The sequence below is a fragment of the Arachis duranensis genome, chromosome 3, assembly GCF_000817695.3.
Source record: "Arachis duranensis cultivar V14167 chromosome 3, aradu.V14167.gnm2.J7QH, whole genome shotgun sequence".
NCBI classification, from domain to species: Eukaryota; Viridiplantae; Streptophyta; class Magnoliopsida; order Fabales; family Fabaceae; genus Arachis; species Arachis duranensis.
The window spans coordinates 81237036-81252053 of NC_029774.3; the positions used below are offsets into that span (position 1 = coordinate 81237036).

Below are 15018 nucleotides of genomic sequence, written 5' to 3' on the forward strand. Positions count from 1 at the left end.
TGCTTCTTGTCCAACAACAGCATTGTTACTATTGCTATCTCCATGAGCAGCTAAATTAGCCAATGCACGAGTAGCCTAACATGTATAAGAAGCAACATTAATTATTGAACCCCAATTTTATCATATTCCCTATGTAGAAAGAATAAGAATCGACAAAACATACAACCGAAGAATCAATATTTATTTAGTGTTCATCTTGACTTATATTACCAAGACAAATGGCATAGAGAATGACATAAAGCACCCCTTAACTAGATTGATCATCATTACTGTTGGCTCTGTTTGTCAGATCCTTACTAAGACATCCTATCCTTATTTTGCAATTTGCACATGACCATTGACCAGAATAAGCACCATTTAAAACACAATTAGATTACTAATAAAAAAAAATACCATAAGTTCCAAGCTTTATTTAGTAGGCATAATATACCTAATAAGATAGTTGTAAAGCACAAAAAAACATGAGATCTATTTTAAGTCTTCAGAGTAATCATAAACTCCAAGAAAACTCACCAATCTACCTTGAAATGGAGTCCTTAAACCAGTCATAGGAACCTAGACGTACAAATCACACAATTTTAGTCCACAGAAAGGGGCCTAGACCAACAACCACACTATATTCACTGGAATTTAATTCTTCCCGCATAAATGTTTGGCTTTGATTCACTAGTCATTACCATGTTCCTTAAATTCTGTCTCTCCTCGGGGGTCCAATGAACAATCATATCTAGAGCATTATGTAGGAAAACCTCGTCATGTAGCAGACCTACCTGACATAGGAAAGACGACAACAATGATATGGGATTGCTTATTCTTGCCTGCAGACTATCAATAAAAGTAATGCATATACTTTTACTTTTAAGTTCACAATGTGAAGGAAAAACATGCAGGGGATTAGATCAATTACCCAAAATGCTAGCAGAGCACACAGCATGTCTGAAGTTCCCCCATCAGCACCCCCTCATTTCCATGTACCTATTGAGCCTGACCTACACAAAATTGAATACTTGGCCAACTTAGTAAACAGAAGGTAGATATACAAATTTCTTTGATGTTATACTTGTAATATGCTTTACTTGTAATATGCTTTAATCTTATCTCTTAACAACTACTTTTGGATTTGTGCAACCTTATAATAATAGGACACACCTTTTTCCTTAGACGGATTTTTCTTGCGGCCTCTCTGTTTTGAGCCAAATGTCTCAATGTCTGATAGCAAAAGTAATACAAAAAAAAAAAATAATAAATGTAAAAGAAGATAACATATCTTCAATAATGCAGAAACTATATTACAAAAAAATTTAAACAAGCAGGAGAGAAAGTATATAAATAATTAAATAAAGAAAGGGATTAAGAATTCAAGATCAAAATCAAGAAGAATTCGTTACCGCTGTAGCTAGTAGTTTGTAACAGATTAACAGCTACGCATTTTTATATATAGTAAGAAAGCTAAGCTGACATCACTACAACACTATAATAATCTCATATATGAATTCAGTTTAGTTTCAATTCACAAATCTCGTCCCTCTTCAATTCACGCATCTCGTACTAGAATCTCTTCATAGTGTCAAAGCTTCAAGTTGAGAATCCATGGCTAGTGCTCTTATTCCTCATCAATCAAACACTACAACCAATTCTACTTTTACAACACCAATGTTAGATAAATTGGATGAAAACTCTTTTAAAACATGGCAACAACTTGGCTTTCATGTTATCAATGGAAATGATTTGGGAGATCATCTTCTTCCACACTCTGAACAATTTGAATCAGAAGCTGCAAGGATTCAAGGAACAAAATCAAAAGCATACAGAGAATGAAAATTGAAAGATCATTAATTAGTGACACGGTTACTATTCAAGATTATTTTTCTATAATTTCCAAGATCAAGATTTAGATACTAAAAACACAGTTGAAGAATATAAAGCTGTGAGGCATTACTGTAATAGAGTACTTAAAGAAACCTAGTTATTTCTCTTGTCTCAATTGGATACACTCTTGCTTTGGAGGATCATATCAATGCCATTACAGAAGGTCTTAATGAGGACTATGCACAGTTTATATCCTCAGTCATGACCAAACCAGATTCAATCTCTCTTGTTCATCGAAGTTGAAGCTTTGTTACTTATTCATGAAGATTTGAATGAAAGATTCAGAAAAACAAACTTGAGATCTGTTTAAGCAAATTATACACTAAATTACAGTGTAACAGCAAAAATTATGGTCCTATGGTAACAGCAAACCCAATTTAATCAACAAAGAGACACCTACGCAAACTAACATTCTCTAATCCTAATCAAGTAAAAGCGTGAACAATCCCATAAACCTAATAATTCCAAACACGAGAATATTGATAAAGAGAGCAATTAATCAATCAGGAATGAGGAATGAATCCGAAAACCCTAGATCAGGGAGAAGCAGAAACCTGGAATGAATCAGGCATTGACGATTTTAGGGATGACGGGAAAGGTGGCGCCCTTGGATTGGGAGTGATTAAGGGAGGCTCGTTACTTGATCTTCTGCATCTGAAGCATGCGCTCCATGAGGAGCTCGTACTGGCACTTCTCATAGGAGTGACGCTCGTTCTCACACTTCCATGGAAGGTAGAGCTCGGCCTGGCGGCACTTGTTGAGAGGGATGAGGAGGTGTGCGCACTGGTCCCTGAACAATGGAGCTTCGGTGCGACAGAAGTTCAGTACAATGGAGGTTCGGTGCGACGGCGGTGCAAGGCTAAATGCGCCGCTAACGGAGTATTTGGAGGAGATAAGTGTGGAGAAGTAGAAGGATCGTGATTGAATGGAGAAGCTATGAGTGATAACCCTAATTTCAATATATTTTCTAATGAAAATTTTTAAATTATAGACGGATTTTCCTTCTGTAATAATTTAATAAAATGCAATTTTTTGTCTATTTAATTTTATTTTTTAAGAAAAAAATTAATTTTTTCGACAGAATTATCGACGGATTTTCTTTTACGTCTGTAATTTATGCTCATTCATTTTTTTATTTTCCGACAAAAAATTCTTCTAAAATTCCGCCTGTATTTCTGTGGGATAAAATTCGTCGAAAATATCTATCTGTAATAACTAATTTTCTAGTAGTGCGACCCAGTTATATATGATTGTTTTGCATTGCATGCTTCTTTATTGATCTATTAATTAATCTGCATGCCTTTTGCTTCCTTAATTGGCACATGCATCATTGTTCTATGGGCCACACTTTTTTCAAGGGTCACACTTTTAAAAACGTGGCCTAAAACTTTAAAATGTATCTTAAATTTTAAAGCGTGTCAAAAATTTCATTTTGCTTCTTTTGATGTTGTTTTGTGTTTTTTACTTCTTTTTTTATTATTTTTTATAAAATTCATCAAATCAAAAGATCAAAGCAATGTCCAACTTAAGTACCAAAACATTCTATAATTAATCATTATATATTAATTTCTTATATGAAAAACCATAGAAAAACAAAATATGACACATTATCCTTTAGTTCAACTTTCAAACAAGAGGATCAAAAGTACCAAGACTTATACACTACAAAGAGCATTATAATTATCGACGCCAAAAATCGACGGCTAGATTTAGTATTGATATTTTTCAACGTTTTTCGATACAATAAAAAAATTAAGAAATAAAAATATTAAAATCGACGACAAAGTCATCTATTTTTTGGCCACCTTAATATTATTGTCGTAATGTCGACTGTACAAGAGGACAAAAATGCTTTTTTTTTTTCAAAATCGATACTGTTTTAGTATTTATAATATCGACGGTCTTCAGTGTCAATAAATTTGAACATAGAGATCCTTTGCAAAAATTAAACGGATGGTGTTAGATTTATTATATAACATCGAGAACTAAAATCGACCACCTTGCCGTCGATTTTTAACAACAACAAATTACTCCCGCACTTATTTCCCGCCTCACGCGCTTCCCCCCAATTCACGTTACATTTTCCTCCAATTTGTGCCTTTTCTATTTCACCTCAGAAACCAACCTTCCCTCTCAGCTGCCGCCGCGCCCTCTTCGCGTCGCCGTCGCACCGTCACGCTCATGTCGCCGCCGCACCGTCACGCTCATGTTGCCGCAGCTCTTCCCTAAGCGCCATGATTGTTCCTTTCTTCATATGCATATGTTTCTTCGGATTAGATCTACGTTCAGATTTTGTTTATATATTGAATTGTTTTTGTTCTTATACAACTTGGAATGAGTGTGAACACTATGGATGCAGGCATAAGAGAAGAAGCTTGCGAACCCTACGAGGGAAATCAAAGTGCAGAAGCTTGTCCTCAACATCTCCGTTGGTGAGAGTGGCGATTGTCTCACCAAAATGATGGGAGGTGTTTGATGGATAAATCAAAGTGCAGAAGCTCCATCCCTTGATAGATAAATCGTCTTGCTCGAATTGGTAAGTGAACTTATTGCTGTTTCTTGCATGTCAATCTAGACTTTGCTATATGCAATTTTATTGTTATGAATCCTAAATGTTAAGATCAATTTAATTACATTGGGAATAATATAGACATAGACATACATAATTAATTGCATGGAAGAAACATGAAACATTTATCTAACATTCTAGCGAGTTAAGATCGATCACAAAAGATAGATGTTGTTTTGACATTGATGACCATGCTGTTACTGTGTTTTCAGTCTAATATTATGTATATGGCTGAATATGAAATTGTTTTACTTGCACTATTGGTTATTATATGATGATTTCCTAGTGATTATTAATTATGCTGGGGCCTAGTGTTTGAGCCATCTTTATTGCCTCTATGCTGGGGCCTTTCCCTGTGTTCATATTGTGTGTGTGAGGAGTTGCTAAGAAACTGTACATATTGCTAAAAATTGTAACAATAATGTTTGCTTCTATTTATTCATCAGTTGATTCACTGCAGTGGAGAAAAAACATCAGGTGAGACCACAAAGTAGTTACTCCATATACAATTATTCATTCAGTGGACACCAGGAACATCAGCGATCTGAGCAGGTAATGGGATTTTTATTCTGCTCATACGCAGCAACTAAAACAAGTTAACTATTTTATTCTGCCAGATCTTGCTTCCTGTGCTTGTAGGGCTCTTTAATTCCCAAGTATAACCACTTATTTGGATTGATTTTACTGAGATGAACTGTTTGATCCTTGTTTTCGTTGAAGATGCTTCAATATTTAGTTTCTGATTTTTGCTCATTGCAAGCACATTTATTTTTTTTGCAAAGGTGAAGTATATGCAGGGTCGGTATGTGTGTTGTTTTTTTCTGGCCAGAGGTTCTCGAAGGTTCTTTCTACGAGAGATTAAGATTGTTATTTCTTATACCTTATAATGATTGAATCTAACTTGACTTTTGCCTCTTTTTTTAGTTGGAAGTGGGAATTTGTATTTTGTTTCCTAGGTTTATAGGGATTTGAGTTTTTTTTTTAATCTTTGTTTAATCTTTAATTTTATTTGAATGTTTCAATGAGGATTCCTTTAATTAAGGGAAGTGCCACATGGTTGCTTAAGTTACTGGGTGATTCTGTTCTGGGGAGAATACGCATGCTTTTAGTTGGTAGTGGTTTATTTGTATCAATAATTTGGGGTGTGAAAGCAGGATATTTTCATAATAGAAGCCTTTAAGGAGATTAAGTTGAGTTGGAATTATGGGATATATAGAAAAGAAGTTGCCGATGGATTTAGCTATGTTGAGTTAGGAATTTAGGTGAAATGCTATTCTGGTGAATAGATCATAAACTTGTGTAATCTAAGGGATAATGCTAAGACGGTTCATGCCATTATTGACAAGTTCGCTGAAAGAGGCCTTCTTTCGCTAGCTGTTTCTAGACAGGTTCTTATAGCTAGCTATTCTTCATGCTTGAATTTTTTTTATTAAATGTTCCCAAGTTTCTTGTGAAATAATAATAATAAAAAAGAATCTAAATCAGCTTTTAATGTTTGCAAGTAATATATATTTGCTGAAATCAGCTTCCTCAATTGTGTATGATCCACCAAGGACTAGAGAATTTCAAGCGAAGAATTGTGTTCTAGAGTACTTTAACTAGTTCAAGAGCCTTCTTTTGCTTATCGCCTATATATATCATACTTGATAAATTATTGTGACCATTAAAGGATTTACCATAACTAAATTTCATGATGGGGATTAGACGCTCTGAACTTTCATGATGATAACCATTTTCTTCTGCCAATGATCTGAATACTGTTGATACATATTGATTTTAATTCTTTAGGTTTCTTCTTGCAAGTGCTAAATAGATAAATCACAACTATGTAATTTGGCCTCTTAAATGAGTTGTTGGCTTGTAATTTCATCTTTGATGGTGTTTACAGGTATGCTAACTTGAAGAACAACAAACTAACAAATTACACCTTCAACTTTGATCAGATGCTCAACGATAAGGTGCTAAACTATAGCTATGCAAATTTTGTGTCATGCTTTGGAAGCAAGAGCAAAACAGATATTAGTTAGCTTTAGTGACCTTTATTTATATGTTCAGCCACTTTTTTCCCATTTTTCCCTCCTAATAGATCATACTTGTAAGCTAGTAGTTCTCTTCACCTTATTTCAGTATTTTTATATGTATAGTTTCATAATTACCCCAACATAATGGGAAAAAGTTTGGAAGTTGTTTTGTTGTTTAATTTTACATGTATTTGAGTATCTTTATATGTATAGTTTTCTTCTTGTGAATCAATATTATTAGGTATTATATTGATACATAATAATAGAATATTCTTTAAAAATTTATTTGCCTCATTTTTTTTATCTTTAGTATAAATTTTATTTTTATATTTAAAAATTTATTTGTATTAATTGTCTACTATTTTCAGATGATAAAAAACGAATAAAAAATATAGCTATTAAAATCGACGGCATTGTTGTCGCTTTTTTAATTTAAAACAGACAAAAATTCGACGGCATTTTTGTTGCTTTTTGAATTTAAAATAGACAAGAGAAATAAAAATAGACAATGACCTTGTTGATACTTTAATAATTAAATTGACGGCTAATTTTTTAATTTTAATAAGTTAAATATCGACAGTCAAACTGTCGATTTTATTAAATATATAAATATCTTAAATTTATATTATCGATATATTAGTTGTCGATTTTATTGAAATTTATTGACATTTTGGTAAGCCATCGATTTTATTAGATTTTTAAAAAGTCGACTCGTTTAAAAGCGATAGTTTTTGCCGTTGATTTTGTCGTCAATTTTTAATATTATCGACGACTTTATTGTCGATTTGACCGTCGATTTTGATGGTATTTTTTGTAGTGTTAGTTTAATTTATAAGTTCAACTTAAATTTATACTATAAATTTCTCTGTTTATCAAATAGTTAAAGAAGGGGTATAAATATATAATGTAACCAAGAGGTGCGAGCTCTAGAAAGGCGAATATTTTTGGAAAGTGCCTAACTATGATGGGGATAGCTATATACATAACACAATAAAATAAAAATCTTTTGATCTGAAAATGATAAACATAAAAAAAAAACTGAGACTAAATAACAACAAATTTTATAATAATAAGTTAGCATAAACTTGTGAGAGTTGTAGCATTTATTATTTTGGAATATTTTGAGATGCTATAATAATAAATAGTAACAATACAATAAATAATCAAGCTGCATGAAGTGGTTACTTCCAGATTTTTGGCAGGTTTGTTGATTTCTACTGCACCATAGCTGTATTTTTTAGTACCTTTCAAGAGTTTTGAGCATGTTAATTTTTAAGACTCAGAATTTTTAAAAAAATTTATTATGAGTCAATTTTAATTTATTTATTTATTAATGACTTTAGTTTTAAAAATTGTTTTAGTAAATAATTAAATCAAATTTTGATAATTAATTTAAAATTTTTATTTAATTTTATAATTATTAAATAATTTATATTTAAATTATAAAATTTAGTAAAAATTAATTATTATTATTATTATTATTATTATTATTATTATTAAAATTAAAAACAAGAAAAAATTTGGCTGAAGCCATTTGGCAGCAAAGGAAAGATAATGAAACAAAACGTGGCTTGAATTCAAATATGTATAAATATACATATATGTAAAACCATGACACCAATTCACATTTCTTATCATATTAATCATCATCATCATCATTATCACCGAATTGAATTGGAGGCAAGAGAAGAGAGAGAACGTGAAAGCTTCTATGGCACCCGAACACTTCTGAGTTCGATTTTTGAGTTCTAATCAAATATGATAAAAGTATTTGTATTTTTTTCTTCTACACATTGGTATTATTTTTGTTTAATAGAAGTTGACGGTGGCGTAGTTTTTTTTCTTTTTGAGTTCGGCCAATTGGAATTTTAAGAAATACAGGCGAATTCTGACGTTTTCTTCTTCAGCACCTCAATCAGAAAGTTTCTCTGAAGTTTTCATTATTTTGATTTCATATGGAAGTAGAATTTGATAATTTTATAATTATTAAAAGTAAATTGGATGAATAAATATTGGTTTGATTGATTATTGTTTGAGTTTGATTAAGTTTATGTTAAACTTTTGTTGAATTATTGTTGTTTGCTTGAGATTTTGGTTCGGGTATGTACGAACGGCCAACTGGGGGTAGTTTGGTGATTTTTGCGTTGAAATATCCTTGAGAATAAAGTATAAATTAGTGAGGTATGATGGCCGAGAGATTAAATTAAAAGTTATAAAGAATCGGTAACCGAAAAATTCGAAAACGGATTAAAATACAAAGTAATATTTTGAAAGAAAAAAGCTAAGGGTTTTGCTTTTAGTATAAAACGAAGATTAGTATTTAAACTTTATTTTTGAAGGATAACATTATATTGGTATATAAAAATCGAGGTACAATTTGTACCTATATAAATTTTTAGGTATTTTAGGTAATAAATAAAGTGTAGGGGTAAAATGGGTATTTTATAAAAGTTTAGGATTACTTTTATAAATATTGACATAATTGAGGTTTCAAATATAATTTTATAAAAATATTGGGTTAAAAATAAAATATTTATAAGTTTGAAGTTTAAAACATAGGTAATAAGAGTTTAATAATAAAAGTTTTACGAAGCTAAATTTTTTAAAGATAGATATAAATATTATTTGTTTATCATTTAAAATATCATATTTATATTATTTTTATTATTATTTTATTAAAAATATTATCTAGTAAAGATATTATTAATATTATAATAATTCAGAGAAGAGTAAACATGTTGATTTTATAATAAATTATCATTTGTACCCATAAAAGATACGAACGCTGACAAATGTATTCAACAAACAAGAAAACTAACGTTGTACCCATCAAAGATAGACTCCGTGTGACAAAAATATCTAAACCCTAATTTTTTGTTGACTTTTAATAAAATTTCTAAATTACCCTCCTTTATCTTCAACCCCTTGATGCCAGGGCATCTTGGCTAGTTTTACTAGCCATTTTTTTGTATGCTTTAGTTTGGTTTCATGTATTTTCTTAAGAAATAAGCAAGTATTTGGTTGAAAATGCAATCATACCATGATTCAAGCAAACAATGTGAATTTTGAATGATTTCATGAGAATTATGCATAAATTGAATGATAAATTGGATGATGCATGATCCCATGATTAAGAACAAGACTTTGATGCACTTTGTTTGATTGATTTCAGGCCAAAAGAAGAAGAGAAGAGTCACGTTAGTGGCTACGTTAGTTACACTAACGTGGGCACTAACGTGGAAGGAAGGAAAGCCCCAACGTTAGTGAGAAAAGTTAGTGGCATTAACTTTGAAAAAAGGAAATGGAGCCAACATTAGTGACACTTAACATTATCACTAACGTTGGACCAAGCTCATAAGTGGCCACGTTAGTTGCCACGTTAACTTAGTTAACGTGGCCTCTAACGTTAAGAAGAAAAGGGGACGCCAACGTTAGTGACATTCAACTTTATCACTAACGTTGGCCAAGTCACAAGAAGCCACGTTAACTCCCACATTAACCTAGTTAACGTGGAAGCTAACGTGAAGAAACAAGGTTGTCGACAACGTTAATGACACCAAACATTATCACTAACGTTGGAAGAAACCCACACTATCCCCAAGAAGCCACGTTAACTCCCACGTTAACTTAGTTAACGTGAAAGTTAACGTGAAGAAGAAAGGTGATCGCCAACGTTAGTGACACCTAACATTGTCACTAACGTTGGAAGGAGCCCACAGAAGCCACAATGAGCCACGTTAACTCCCACGTTAACTTAGTTAACATGGGCAAAAATTCCCACCTGGCAGCCTGACCATGCTTTCTTCAAACAAGAATAACTTGAGTCACAAAACTCCAAATGAGGTGATTCCAGTGGCATTGGAAAGTAGGATTCCAGAGCTTTCCAAGCATATATGGAACTACATGGTGGACACTAAATTTGAGGGAGAAAACTTGCCCCGAAAGTGCAAAGATGAACATGGTATCAACCTGTAGTAAGGCCAGCTGACCTCTTCACCTTCCAAGAAGTATAACTCGATCTGTAGAGCTTCAAATGATGCGCTTCTAAAAGCGTTGGAAATTAGACATCTAGGGCTTTTCAACAATATATAATAGTATGGGGTGGACATTAAGTTTGAACTCCATAAACTGGCAATAATGAAGCCCTGGTCGCTAGCATTATTGACACTCAAGTTTTCCATTAACGCTAGCAACTATGCCAGCGACCATGTCCACCTCAAAGGAGTATAACTTGAGTACAGAGATCCAATTGAAATGATTCCAGCTGCGTTAGAAAGCTGACATTCAGAGCTTTCCAAAAATATATAATAGTCTATAGTGGGCATGGAATTGAAGCACAAACAAGAGGCATCTTTTAAGCCCCAAAAACACCAAGTGGGCAGCATTTCACCATGGGCCTCAATTTGATCACTTCTCTTTCAAGGACCACCCAACCTCAAGGAAGCAAGCCCACAAGTGTCAACCAATCAAAGGTCACAAGAAGCATCTAGAATAGTAATTTTTATTTAATTGTAATTTGCTTTTAATTTCATTTTGTAATTTAGGAGAGCCTATATAAAGGCCTTAGTTTTTACTTGGAAGGGGGGCCTGAACGGAGGCTGGAAATTGGGGATTGAAGAGGGGTCTTCGGACTCCCTCCCCTCACACACTTTTTCTTCTCTTTCTTTTTCTTTGTACTTTTCATTTATGAATTTGGAAGTTTCAATGTTAGTTTTTATCTTCATCTTTACTTTTCTGCACTTTCTTCTTTTCTATTTTGGTAGAGCAATGATCAACTAACTCTTTTCATTGAGTTAGAGAGCTCTATTGTGATTCAATGGATCAATTATAGTTTTCATTCTTCTTCTTCTTTCTTTTCTCTTGATCTTACTAGAAAGCTTTCAATCTTAATTCAATTGGTTAGTTGTCTTGGAAAAGAAACTCTCCAAAATTGGATCTCTTCGAAACCTTGGAAGAGGAATGAAGAGATCATGCTAGAAATGCTTTCTCATGCTGGACCAAGTTGGGTTGGGATGGATATGTGACTATAATCCCCCCAATACTTGATTTGGAAAATGCATGTGGTATAATCAGTGATCATACTTCATCTCTTCTCATGAGCAATTGACCAAGGAATTGGCTATTGATCAAGATTTGAGAGATTGGGTTACCAAAGAATTGGAATCCAATCACTTAAGATTGCCAAGGAGATCAATGAATGCATTGATTAAGGAAGAGATGAGAATGAACTTGATTCGGAGAATTGCAACATCTCTTGATCCCAATGTTCATTTTATTTTTAGTTCTTACATTTACTTTTCTTGCCATTTTACTTTTCTGCACTTTATTGCTTTCTTTACTTTTATGCCATTTACATTTCCTTGTTACTTATCACTCCAATATGATTCGTCTAACTAGGATAATCAATTAACCATTGATTGCTTAATCCATTAATCTCTGTGGGATTCGACCTCACTCTATTGTGAGTTTTACTTGACGACAATTCGGTATACTTGCCGAAGGGAAATTTGTTGAGAGACAAGTTTTCATGCATTAAGTTTATGGCACCGTTGCCGGGGATTAACTGTGATTAACAAACTGCCGGTTGATTGATTTACTAGATTAGACACTTTTCTTTTATTTTTGTTTTCTTTTGTTTCTTTATTTTCTTTTGCTAACTAACTGTTTGTGATATTGCCTCACTGGGAATTTCCTCATCTGTGACAAGGGGAATTCCAAATCTCTTTTATCTGGGTGATTGTTATTTGATACAGAGTATTTTGCAGAAAAATGGAGTATAGATCATCCTTTGGTCAATCAAACTTCATGGGAAACTCTCCACCACCACAGAATGATTTACTTTACTATGCTCATGGTGGATGGGAGTATCAAGAACATGAAATGGGCTACTTCCCAAGGGAGTTTCAAAAACATGAAATGGGGTACTTTCCAGAGCCACAAAATGGTTCATATTTTGATGACTTTGAGCACTACTCAAGTTGTGCCTGGGGAGATCAGAACCAAAGTAATTTCACTCATTCATACCCCATTCATCAAGAGCCATCACCTCTCAATTATACAACCTCACCTCCAAGTTTTACATGCCTAAATTCTTCATCAATTGAGTATGCCTCAACACAAAGGTCTATCCCAAATTCATACAATTCATTTCATCATCCACAAAACTCAATCCACTACCCACAAGACTCATACCACTTTCAGAACACACAACCACAAAACAACCAACCATTACAACCTACCTAACCTCCTTTAGATAGACTTGCTAGGATGGAACTCATCCTTGAAGAACTCAAAAGAAGTAGAGCAGAAGATATACTCACTAGGATAGAACTCCTCCTTGAAAAAATAATGAAGACAATCGAAGAGGAGAAAATAGCAGAAATGGACCATGAAGAAAAATTGAGACAGAATGCACAACTCTATTCTGAAGAACAATTCATTGAAGAGCTGAAATCACAAAGAGAGACCACTTCACTCTCTCTAGAAACAGAGGAGTGCATTCAACGGTCAAGAACAAGGGAGGAAGTCAATCAAGGGAGCCCACACTCTAATGACACAGAGAGTTGCATAAAGAGTGAGTTCATTGAACCACCAATTCAAGATGTTCTTGATGAAGAGAATGCTCCAACCATCATACAATACCCAAGTCCTGAAATCAAGGTGGTGAAGGCAATCAACATGAGCACTAAAAAGAGGATGGCAACCAAGAAAAGAAGGACAATATCCATGAAGAAGAAAAGGTCAACCAAAAGCCATCCCACCCCTACCCCAACAAGCAAGTTCACTCAAGCTAACAACAAAAGAAAGCTTGCTGGGGAGAGGCACTCTAAGCAAGGGGCATTAACTGGCTCCTCTTTCATCTTGAGGTCATTCCTCTTAACAAACTGAAAGAAGAGAAAGAAAGTCATGAACAACATATCAAGCTAATGACATTAAAAGAGCGCTTGTTGGGAGGCAACCCAACCGTAGGTAACATTTTCTTTCCTTACTTAGTTTACTTTCAATAATTTGGCATATGATTGCATTCTAAGTTTGGTGTTACCATGCAACAATTTGATTTTCAATCTTCACTGGATACTTGCAACATTCTAAATTGAGAGTGTCACACTAAGTTTGGTGTGCCACTTATCTTTCATGCAAGGTACCAAGCACACCACTTATTAATGCAATCAAAATGTCTATGTTTGTATCTCTTGTGCCTTTATTGTATCCTTAATCTTGCTTGCTGGAACACATGCATACTCACACTTCATTCTAAGACATTCATGATCTATCATAGACCCCATCACCACTGTTTTAATTGTTACTTGAGTATAAGCAAGCATTCTAAGTTTGGTGTGGGAAGGGAAAGAATAGGAGGAAAAGGGCAACAACGATGAAGATAAACTACAAGGTGGTAAAGTTCCTTTCTCCTCTTACTTATTTCCAGCACTTTAAATTGCATGATTGTCTTCTATTTTCTTTGTATGCATGTGTGATTACTCCTTGTAAATAAGCATAATTTGATATTTGATTTGTGATATGTTGCTATGATATCATGATTATCATCTTGAGTTTTACTTGTACCCAATATCTTTAAGAATGCAACAAAGAAACCATTCTTTTAAAAGGAAAATATTGAAGAATTTTATAAATCATGGGGCAAGCAAAAGATTAAGAGGAGTGGAGGTTCTGATTGTATGATTGTGTATTAAGGTTGCATGTTTGTGAAAACTTGCATGGGAGCTCATAGACAGGAAATGAAGTTTAGAGAAGTATTATGAAATTTCTCAAACATCTATTGATCCAAGAAGCAGTAACAAAAGAAAACAAAAGAGAAAAAAAAACAAAGAACAAGCCCAAGGCTCTGAGCATCAATTACTAGGAAGAAAAAGAAAGAAACAAGAACTCAAAGAGTTATTGTCCTAGTTAAATGCTTGTGGTGGATTTGTATCAAAGAGAGAGGCTTGAGCAAGTAAATCCTAAGGGGTGCTTCAACACCTAATACCTTAGACCAATTGGTTTGGGAGTATTGATTGAAAGCTTATCTTAAAAAGCTGCTTTGATACAAGACACCTAGAGTCGAGGCCAAGATACAAAAAGAAAAGAAAAATGCTAGAAAATAAGTGCTGCTTCAAGGTGATAATCTATAAAGAGACTTCCATAATATCATTTAAATGAAAGTCCTAAGATCTAAGACTTCCAAAATGTGAGGACTAATGAGCACTGGAATCCTTGCATAAGCATACAAGTTAGAGTTCACCCCACTGTCACTTATTCACTTCACCCACTAAGGCATCATAAGCAATTCTTCATTACATTCCAATTAAAGGGAATTCTTTGTACATAGTTCTTTTCTTGCTTGGGGACAAGCAAGATTTAAGTTTGGTGTTGTGATGCCAGGGCATCTTGGCTAGTTTTACTAGCCATTTTTTGTATGCTTTAGGTTGGTTTCATGTATTTTCTTAAGAAATAAGGCAAGTTTTGGGTGAAAATACACTTACACCTTCATTTAAGCAACTATTGTGAATTTTGCATGATTTCATGAGATTTTTGCCAGAATTGCATGACACTTTACAT

General features: G+C 33.6%; 1 long non-coding RNA gene across 1 annotated transcript; it reads left to right on the forward strand.

Moving 5' to 3' along the window:
- The first annotated feature begins 4081 nt into the window (after window positions 1-4081).
- On the forward strand, window positions 4082-6659 carry LOC127745781 (uncharacterized). The gene is made up of 3 exons (XR_008007332.1): window positions 4082-4405; window positions 4885-4990; window positions 6327-6659. It is a non-coding gene; the product is annotated as an uncharacterized LOC127745781 (long non-coding RNA).
- Window positions 6660-15018: the final 8359 nt, after the last annotated feature.